This window comes from Arachis ipaensis, chromosome B4, assembly GCF_059453495.1.
Source record: "Arachis ipaensis isolate K30076 ecotype BB chromosome B4, ASM5945349v1, whole genome shotgun sequence".
In the NCBI taxonomy this organism is placed as follows: Eukaryota; Viridiplantae; Streptophyta; class Magnoliopsida; order Fabales; family Fabaceae; genus Arachis; species Arachis ipaensis.
Genome location: NC_142439.1, coordinates 123,832,398 through 123,844,196, shown reverse-complemented (window position 1 = coordinate 123,844,196; position 11,799 = coordinate 123,832,398). Strand labels below are relative to the sequence as shown.

General features: G+C 34.1%; 1 pseudogene; it reads left to right on the top strand.

The window, feature by feature from the left end:
- Window positions 1-3,298: 3,298 nt before the first annotated feature.
- Window positions 3,299-5,752, top strand: LOC107610907 (uncharacterized; annotated as a pseudogene).
- The last annotated feature ends 6,047 nt before the right edge of the window (window positions 5,753-11,799 follow it).

Below are 11,799 nucleotides of genomic sequence, written 5' to 3'. Positions count from 1 at the left end.
AGCATCAAATAAGTAGAGTTCCACCTAGTAGACACATCTAACACTACCATAACCTTACAAGTTATATTTGTCTCTTGAATACACCTCTTAAAAGATTGCATCCTAGTAGGAGATTACTTAACAAAGTTGCATGCAGTTCTTATTTTACTTATTGAGCTATCAATTTCCTTCATACCATCAATGACAATTAGATTTAAAATATGAGCACCACATCTCTTATGCATGAAATCTTCATTTAATAATGTTGATCCATTTCAATCATCCATGTCTCTAAGTAAATATGCAATTACAACACCATTAGCACTAGTATTGTCAATAGTTACACAACATATATTTCTCGTATCTCACTCTTGCAATCATTATTCTAAAAGTCTCTTTATGGTCTCACCCTTATAATCAGTAATGAAACTAAAATTTAATTTTTTTTATTCAATATCCACCCCTCATCAACATAATGTGCAGTCACACACATATATTTTAAATTCTGAATTGAGGTCCAAGTATCGGTAATAAGGAAAATCATTTGGTAATTTTCAAATAACATCTTTCTCAACTTCTCTTTCTTATATCTAAACAAAGCCATAAAATCTCTAGTGATTGTGATACATGTGGAAACCCTAAACCTAGGTTGTGCTTCACTCATAAACTCTCTAAAGCATTGAGCCTCAACAAATTTAAATGAAAGTTCAACAAAAATTATCATCTTTGCAAGGACAAGATGAGTTTGTTTTTTATTAAAATCAACAAGTTTCATAGTAACAACATTAGGGTCATCCTCAAATTGGCTCCAAACTGGAATGATTTTTTGTCCCTTTTCAACTTGCTTACGAGGATTTTTAATATAAATTCTCAAATGTTTATGCAAGTTTGTGGTACCATGACTAGAACTATTACATGCATTTTTTTTACAATAGTTACAAGTGAAAACTTTTAGAAAAATGAGCCCAAACACTACTAAGTGCCTACTAGGTTTATGTTTTACTTCTTTTAGAGGCTCGTCAGTAGCTCTAGTAGCTTTAGTCTGTGTTTGTGTTTGTGCATCAGGTTCTAATGGAGGATTTGAGGCAGGCAATAAGGAGGGAGCTAGGATTTGTGATGTTCCATCAGAAATACCATCGTGAATAACAGTGAGAGTAGCTGCACTTGGAGAAGATGTGCTTCCAACAACAGTGTCACTTATAGGGTGAGTTTTTGCCATTTTTAAGCTCCGAGAAACATAACAGAACATCAATCACTCAGACATTGTACAAGAACTCAGAATTAGTGGCTAACATGGCTCTCAACAAGAACTTCAAATTCTTATAAGTTAATAATTGAACAAAAAAAATTAACAACACTTACCCTAAAAAATTAAACAGAAAGTACATAAAATTAACAGAGAATATAAAAAAAAAATTAACACTTACCCTAAAAAAACTGGATCCTTACCTGACCGGATAAGATAACTGCCACAAACCAGAAAAGACGACGCTGTTGACGACTAGAAGACATCATCGATGACTGCACGATGCATGCTAGAGATGATAACATCACTACCTTGGAGAGGGTGACACTGACGCATGCTCGACTGGACGAATACACTGCCACGCTGGAGAGGACAACACTATCGGGGAGGACAATGTTGCCGGAGATGATGTTGCTGCAGTGTTGCGGGTGAGATGACATCATTGCTGGCTTGCTGTAGCCTGCCTTAAGTGAGTCAATAACCGCCGTGAGTGAGGAAGTAAGTTTGCCCTCAGCCTTCAACCGCCTCCGTAAGGAACTGTGTAAACCCTGGGTAATTAATAAATAATTAACTAATAAATTAATTATGAGTCAAAGGAACTAGAAAATTAAATTTTATAATTTAAAAAATAAAAATAATTAAAATACGAATTTTAACACTAATTTTAAAGATTTTGTTTCAAAATTGAGCCGATGGACTAACTGGTTGGACCAGGCCCAAACCGAGTCCAAGGCCCAATATATAAACCTAGCTTCAGCCACACTTTACTTCATTTTTCCACCATTCACCTTGAGAAGAAGAGATTGGAGATCAAGAACTCTAACCCTCACCTCCAACTTCAATTTCATATAACTTTTAATCCGGAGTTTCGATCGCCGCACCGTTTGCGATCGTGTGTTCGTCTCTTTGAGCTCTTTAATTCTAACCCAACAAAGTGGTAAGGATCATTAATTTCCATGCCCAGTTCTTTGTTTCTCCCTTTTTCATATTTTTTATTTGGAAATTGAGAGATTTTGATGATTTTGGTGATTTAGGTATAATCTAACCTTGGATAATTATTGGATTTAGCCCCAATCATCGTTAGGTAAGGTAAGAAAATTCTAACCCTTATAGTTTATGGATAATTGAAAATCCTAGTATTGATTTTGATATATTATGTGGAATTAGATTGAATTTTGTGTTGATTGGAGTCATATTGATGAATTGAAACAAAGTTATGGTAAATTGAAGCTTGAGTTGGTCTGGAGATGTTGAGGCTTGCAGAAAAGATATTTTATGATGTATTGTGGCTTGCAGTGGCGGAGCTTCACTCAGACAAGGGGGGGCCATGGCCCCCCAAACTTTTTATAAAAAAATTAGTAGTACTTCATCAAAAATGAAAAATAGTTCAATTGGTTTAAATGCTTTACTATAACTTGAAGTATCCAAGTTCAATTCCCATCTCATACATTTATTGTATAATAATTTTTAGTAAGTGGGCCTTTGTTAACTTCACAACACATTAAAATTAAAAGATAAAATCAAATCAAATCAAAAAAATTATCTAACAAAAAAAATAAGAATAACAAAAATCATCTAATAATCAAATCAAATAAAAAAAGATCATCTAATAAAATAAAAGATATCTAATAATCAAATCAAATAAAAAAAGATAACTATAAAAACACAAAAGATAACCTTTGCTTCTCAAAACACGCTACTGCTACTGCCTTTGCTTCTCAAAAACGCTACTGCTACTGCCTTTGCTTCTCAAAACAGTGAAACACGCTAGCTATTGGCTTTGTTTTGCTTCTCTATTCAACAAACAACACTCCTTTTATCTTTGAGTTCAAATATAAAAAATTAGGTATTTTTTATTTATTTAATTTAATATTATTTTATATTTTACTATTTATTTAATTTAATTTTTTATATGATAAAAATATTATAATATTTAATAAGTATTGATATTATTGTATTTTGATAAATTCATAAAAAAAATTCAATAAATATTATAAATTTTAATATTTATCCTTCTAACTTTTTTTTACATATTTTACAGAATATATATTCAAATTTTGATACAAAATAATGATGAAAAATCAAAGAATTGATGCATTTTTTAAGAGGAAGGCTAATATTCAAGAAGGGGAACATATAACTTCTACAATATCAACACCTATAGATAGTTCTTCTACTATAATGAATCACGAAGAAAGTGAGATACAACCTTCAAAAGTTCAAAGAGTTGCATCTGATGAGTTTGATCTTAATTCTTTGGAACGAGACCCTGGAAAACGGCTTCAAATTTGGCAATATCACCCAAACCAGAGAGATGAGGTTAGACGAGCTTATCTTAAATGGGGTCCATATCAAAAGCATCTTGACAATTATCCTCTATCTGGTACGAAGCATCCAAGACGATTTCAATATGCTTGGTTTGGTATTTTTCCTTCATGGTTAGAGTATTCACCTTCTGAAGATGCTGCATATTGTTTATTTTGTTATTTGGTTAGCAAAAAACCCAGTGGACGTAATGGGTCAGATATTTTTATTAGTAAAGGGTTTAGAAATTGGAAAAAAGTTAATGATGGAAAGAATTGTGCTTTTCTTAAACATATTGGAGATCCTTGCTCACCACACAATAATGCAGTTGGAGCATGTCTAGATTTATTGAATCAGGCAAGTCACATCCAAAATGTAATTGAGGATCATACTTCTGAGGAAATTCAAAAGAATCGATTGCGTCTAAAATCCTCCATTGATGCAACTCGTTGGCTTACATTTCAAGCTTGTGCTTTCAGAGGCCATGATGAGACTCCAGAATCAAAAAATTGAGGTAATTTTCTTGAAATGATAAAACTCATAGCATCTTACAATGATGAAGTTGCAAGAACTGTGTTAGAAAAGGCTCCATATAATGCTAAATATACTTCACATCAAATTCAAAAAGAAATCTTGCATATACTCTCAAACAAGATGAGAAAGCATATTTGTGAAGAAATTGGAGATTCCAAGTTTTGCATTGTAGTAGATGAAGCTCGTGATGAATCCAAAAGAGAACAAATGGCACTTGTTTTGAGATTTGTTGATATACATGGTTTTATTCAAGAGCGTTTTCTTGATCTTGTACATGTCAAAGATACTACATCATTAACTCTAAAACAAGAATTGTGCGGCATTCTTTCTCGACATGGTCTTGATGTCTCTAATATTCGTGGTCAAGGATATGATGGCGCCAGCAACATGAGAGGAGAATGGAATGGGTTACAAGCATTATTCTTAAAAGATTGTCCTTATGCTTACTATATCCACTGTTTTGCTCACCGATTACAACTTGCATTAGTTACTGCATCAAGAGAAGTTATTCCTGTGCATCAGTTTTTTTCAAAATTGACTTTCATCGTCAACATCATTTGTTCTTCTAGTAAGTGACATGATGAGTTACATGCTGCTAAGACAGATGAAATTGTCCATTTATTAGAGATTGATGAACTTGAAACTGGTAAAGGGGCAAATCAAATTGGTACTTTGAAACGAGCAGGTGATACTTGATGGAGTTCTCATTTCTCTTCTGTTTGCAGTTTGATAAATATTTATGGTGCAACGTTGACTGTTTTACAAAAGATTATTGTTGATGGATCAACTTATTCTCAGCGTGGTGTTGCAGATAGTGCTTACAATACCCTGACCTCATTTGAGTTTGTATTGATCTTGCATTTGATGAAAGATATGATGGGAATAACTGATATTCTTTGTCAAGCTTTACAAAAGCAGTCTCAAGACATAGTTAATGCTGTGCAACTAGTTCATTCTACAAAAACACTTATCCAAAGCATGAGAGATGACAGATGGGAGGAATTATTAAAAAATGTGAAATCATTTTGTGAGCAACATGATATTCTAATTCCTGATTTAACTGCTTCTTATGTTGCAAGGCAAGGACGCTCGCGTCACCAAAAAGATCATATTACAGTTGAGCATTATTTTAGAGTGGAGATATTTTTAGTCACAATTGATAAGCAATTACAAGAGTTAAATAGCAGATTTAATGATCAAGCAATGGATCTACTAAGTCTGAGCTCTACCCTCAAGCCTAAGGATGCTTACAAAAATTTTGACATTGCTAAGATTTCTACTCTTGTTGATAGCTACTATCCCGAAGACTTTACTGAACAAGAGAAGATTAATTTGCCTTTTCAGCTTCAGCATTTTATTCTTGATGTTCGTCAGCATCCAGAAATGAAGAATTTGTCAACTATTCATGAACTGTGTAGATGTTTAGCAGAAACAAAAAAGTCAAAAGTGTATTACTTGATTGATAGATTGATTCGTCTGATATTAACTCTTCCAGTTTCTACAGCTACTACAGAGCGATCATTTTCAGCAATGAAAATAATAAAGACAAGGTTAAGAAACAAGATGGAGGACGACTTTCTTGCGGATAGTTTGGTTATTTACATTGAAAAAGAAATTGCTGAAAAGTTTAGTTCTGACTCAATTATTGAAGATTTTAAGTCATTAAAAACTCGAAGAGTACCATTATAAACTATTTTATATTTTTTATCTGTAGAATTATACAAACTTAAAGAATAATTATATTTATAAATTTTATTTTGATATAAATATTATTATTAAATTTTTATGTTAAATTTCCGTCCCCCCCCCCAAATTTTGGTTCAAGCTCCGCCACTGGTGAAAACTTAGGCTAATTGACCATAGGATAAGCTTGGATTGAATTTGGTTGTTGATGTGATTAGTGAATAAATGTTTATATGTGTGCAATTGATTTGAGATTTGATATGTGTATATGAATTCGGTGGAATTATGAGGTATGATGACAATTAGTATGAAATTAGGCCGGAGGCCGAAATGAGATAATTATCAGTAAGTTGGATGATTGTTGTTGATTTTGGTTGAGGAATTATTGAGGTACATATATGAAATTGTTGAATAATTGAATAAATTGGGTGGTGGTATGTTGTGAAATGAATGAAAGGTGTTGAATAGAGTTTTGGGGCTGTTTTGGGATTGTGAATCATTGGTTTGAAATTGAAGATTTGGAAAAATGGTGGTTTTGAACTTTTTGGTAAAAATAGATTTTTGACCAAATTCAACGAACCATAACTTGAGCCTCAGATTTTGGATTTGAGTGAACTTTATTTCAAATTGAAGATAATTATAAGAGCTTTAAAAACGGATTAAAGATTGAGAAAATCAGAGTTTTATAGAGGAAGTTATGGACGTCGAAAGTTAGGTACAGAAAATTGAATTTGGCAAAATTGTAGAAAAACCAGAAATTCTGCTTTGGGTGCCCACGCACCCTATCGTGTGCACGCATGCAATGGACAGGCGTTGACACTCGTGCGTCGTATACACGGGGCTATGCGTACGCACACCCTGCGAGTTTTACAAGATGTGTGTAGGCAGAGTATGACGCGTACGCACAAACGGAAAATCATTTCTGGTGTGTGTGTATGCACAGTATGATGCGTACACATGATGTCCTATTTTTCACACAAACTTCTGTTTTTAACTATTTGACTTCTTGGCAAGTTTGTAAACTTCCGTAAAATCTCCTGTTTTGGTAAAAAAATGATATTTTTAAATATTTAACTAATCCTTTAGCCTTCCAAACCTCTATAACTATTTTTTAAAGTTTGATACCTAGTTTCTAAGCATAGGAAGCCGAGTGAACCTATGGAGGAAGGTTGTGAAGGGAAGTACTTGACTTAAAGGGTGTAAATGAAGTTAGAATTGGTAAGGAAGGAGATATGAGAAGTGATTGATAATGATGATGATAACAATAGTGAATTTGAGAATGAATGAGACATGATTAATGGCAACAATGATATTGATGAGTTGGATGTGGGGAAGGCGGTGGGGCGCTAATTCCCTCGACCGGTATGGTACGGCTTCACTAGGGGAAGGTGGTAGGGCATTAATCTCCCGATATATTCCCCCTAGTTTCTGCCTCTAGGAGAAGGTGGTGGGGCACTAATTCCCCAATCTTATGCCTCCTAGAGATGTTTAGTCGAGAGACAATATCCAGGTTAGCTACCGGATGTGTCAGGTTCTAGTAGTATAACCGACACGTGAGCTCATAGTCAATAGGACAGGCATGCGTCATATGCATTCGAATGCTTTGTTTGAGTTTGCCTTTGTTTTGGTTTGCCTAATTGCTTATCTGTGATTAACTGCTATCTGATCTATTTGCTGTAGCTGCTATTTTATCTGTGTTTTTCTTGTCTGTTTTGTTTGTGTTTGTACCTAAGAGGTCCCTCATATAGCAGAGGTGTGATGAGGGCTTTTCTATATGGTGATTAGGAGGTTTGAAGGAGACAAGAGGTGGAGATTTAGTTTAGAAATGGGAATCCTTTGGGTATATTACCGGACTTTATGGTTTAGTATTGATTTTAAGTTTGATTCTAAGTGTTGGAGTTTTAGGAATGCCTCTGGAGTTTTCGAGACATTATAGATTAACTATGCGAACACTTTTACCATACTGAGAACTTCCGGTTCTCATTCCATACATATATTGTTGTTTTCATATGCAGAACATGTAACACCACGTTGAGCTTGCTGGAGACTCCTGGGATGCGAAGATCTACCTTTGGGATATTTTGTATTTAGAGTTTTGTATGTATATAAATAGTATTCTCCATCTTGTACATAACTTACATTTTGTCCCTCTTAGAGGTTTTGAGACCGGAGAAACAGGACTTGTATTTTGTCTTTTGAAAAATATTTTGGGGTTGTATATATGTATATGTATATTCTAGCCGGCCTTGGCTTCGCAGATTGGGTCTAGAGCATTGATTATATTTATTCGTTGGAACTCTCTTTCTCTCTCTCTCTCTCTCTCTCTCTCTCTCTCTCTCTCTATATATATATATATATATATATATATATATATATATGTCTTTTAGTTTTCTATATAAGCCTTCTATCTTAACGTTTTTCGTGAGCGATGAATTTTCGGTTTTGTCTTGATCGTACCTCTTTTTTTCAAAGCTCCTAAATATATTATCCTTGTTATATACCTAAATATATTATCCTTGTTATATATATATGTTTTTCACTTTAAGAGGTGGTAGCGCCTCGCCACCTTTGATTTACGTCCTAGGCGTAAAGTTCTGTGTGGTAGAGTGTTATATTACAGTTCGTTCTCGTAGAGTCTGGGAATGGACTGACTATGTTTCTGAGCATACTCTGAGTCATGTGTACATGCTATTTAGGATGTCTGCTTGACATATATAGCATAAGTTTTCATGGACATGCCTTTGGGGGGGGGGGGTTCGAAGTACTAGACTCGAGATATTAAGACTGATCACCTTAATATCAAGTATTTGGTGTGGACAAGACCCAAAGGGCGTCTCGTGGACGTGAGCAAAGTTATCCGGTTGATTCTTATGGCCAGTTTGGAGAAGATGGCTACCGTTATGTGAGCTAATGTTGAAAGGATGGCACAAGCCAACTGGGAACACTGATGGAGTGGTAATGGGCCTGGTGGTGGAGACAACCAAGGAATTAGGACTCGTGCAGCTGAAGTAAAGGTCGATGACGATTAGTTAGTGAGATAAAGAGATTCAAAGAGGTTCTGGTAGGAGCGGCTAAATGACTAGATTTTTAGTGGACTATAATCAAAGTGGCGTTGCAGAAGCGCGATGATTTTGATGGTTTTAGAGTTGGAATGACATGAAAAAGAAGTTTTAGGATCTGACATTGTTTCAAGAGTGACGGAATATTGAGGATTGGGAGTTGAGATAGGAAGCGCTACCCTCCCCTTATTTTCTTATAGTAACTGAATTTTGAGGGTAAAATTCCTAATTAGGTAGGTAGGATGTAAATTCTGGGTAATTAATAAATAATTAAGTAATAAATTAATTATAAATCAGAAAATTAGAAAATTAAATTTTATAATTTAAAAAAATAAAAATAATTAAAATACTAATTTTAACATTAGACCAATAAACTAACTAATTAGACCGAATCTAAACCGCACCCAAGACTCAATATATAAACCCAGTTTCAGTCACACTTTATTTCATTTTTCCACCATTGACGTTGAGAAGAAGAGATTGGAGATCAAGAAGCCTAACCACCTCAACCTTCAATTAAGTGTTTTGAGACTCTAACACACCTCTTACACCCATAATTGAACATCTTTTAGGTTAGGTATACCCAAAATTAAACATTTAATTGGCAGTATAAAGTTCTGTACTTTACTTTAGACATTTGCAAGTGGGTTATACAACAATTTACATCATAGATATCTAATATCAAACCTATTATAATTGAATAACTACCAAATATTAACTATAATTAAATTTATCTATAATATATTATAATAAGTTTTTATGAGATGCTAATAAAAAAAGTATATTATATAAATGATGATTTATTATTTGTGTATAGATAACATAATGAAATTGCATCAATTTAACACTAATAGTATTTTTAAAACTTTTTAAAAATCTTAAAGACGGAAAATAAACTCTACCGAGATAAATATTATGTCAAATGATTTTTATTTTAATTAAAAATGAGTATCCAAAATTCCAAACAAAGTAAAAAACCTATGGACACAATTAGGGTTGGTAATGGGTAGGGTAGGGTAGGGTTTGGACTCTACCCTAACCCTACCCGCGGGTTGAAAATTTTATTAAAACTCTACCCTACCCTACCTGCGGGTTGAGAATCTCTCGACCCTAACCCTACCCGCACCCTAAAATTCTAAACCCTACCCTACCCTACCCTACCTGCAGAAATATCAAATTTTTTCAAAGTAAATATAAAATTCAATTATTTTAAATTTTATACGTATTAATAACAAAAAATAAAAAATTAATGCTCTAAATTATTAAATTAACTAATTAGTTTAGTAGTTGTTCACTTATTATAAGTCATTACATAAGAGAAGTTGTGGGTTCAACTCTTACTTCCTTCACTATATAGAGAAATTTTTATAAAATATGTGCTATATATGTGGTGCGGGTAGGATAGGGTAGGATACATACATCCTAAACCCGTACCTTACCCTACCCGCAGCGGGTAGGGTATCCTACCCTATTCGAATGGATTGGACCAGATTGAATATCCACGGGTAGGATATGAATTGCCAGCCCTAGACACAATACGAAAGTGAAAGTACAGTTCAAACATACAAAACAAAACCTGCCCCTTATTACTTGATTTTTTGGCCATTACGAATCACTTCCTAACTAATCATCATGTGATAAAGTTCATATATGAAACTATAAAAGCATTAATTAATATATCTGTACTATTTTCTATAAAATAAATAAATATAATATAGTAAAATAACTAAATTTGTAATACTAAAATAGTTAACTTCTTACATAAATATAATCAAACTTTTCAAAAATATCATGTATCTCTGTATAATTATAATTAATAGCTAACTTTTTATGTTCATGTAACATTTTTATATCAATCAAATATCAGGGCTAGAAAAGTTCCAATTTTTTTTACAGCACTAATTAAAATATATATTAGCAGATTAACCAAAAATTATTTTTCTTATGGATGCAGGGATGGCGTATTGGCTGGATATTGACTAAGGAGGGATATTGCTGAAGTGTAGAGCTCACAGTCAACACGCCGGGAGCGTGGTACCTAAGCAGGTAAGCGACGTGGCGGCACTCCTCCAACACGCCAGTGGCGTGCTAACTCACCACGCCGGAGGCGTGGTACCTGGAGACCCGTGAAGCGCAGCAGAAGTTCGCAGAGTTTCAATGCCTGCTGCAGCACCACGCGGGGGGCGTGTTGCAGCCTTGCCTGCATGCAGGGGACAGCCCCCACTCCAGGAACCAGCGCGAGCTTCTCTTCTTCATGTATATATATGCACTCTTCTTCTCTCTTTCCATTGTTAACATAACACAGATGCTGAAGCAAAGAAATAAAAGAGAAGGAAAGAAGTGTGTTAGTGTATAGGTTGTAGTGAGGACAATGTAGTGAGAAGTAGTGAGTAAAAATATGGCAAAAAAATTATTAGTTTAAGGGATTAAAGAAAAATAGTACATAATTATACGGCGCCTGAAGAACATATTATCAACTATTTGGATCATCCTATTTATGTAAGTTGACAAATTTTAATTTTTTTTTCTGTATTTAAAGTTTGTTTTTTATGTATTTATATTTTTTTATGTATATATATTTTGTAATCAGAATATTATTTTGTGTATTTTATAAATATTTTAAGAATATAACAGTAGTTTTTATAAAATAAACATTAATAATAATAATATGTAAATTTTTTAATAATTTTTTATAATTTTTGTTATTATGAATATATTCCAGAACGTGGACCAATTAGCCTTCACCACGTCAATACGCCCCCACATGCTGATTCAGCACGCCCCCTACGTACTTCTCCTGATGATCAATCAGCTTTCGTCACGTGGGCGTGCTGATTAAGCACGCTCGTTGCGTGCTGCCTTGTTGGTTCAACCATATAATGCTATGTGGCTTCCACGCCCCCACGTGCTTCAAGTAACACGTTTCCTGCGTGTTGTGCTTTCATCTGACACGTCGACCTGTGTATAATACACATAATAACTCCATTTTCAGTT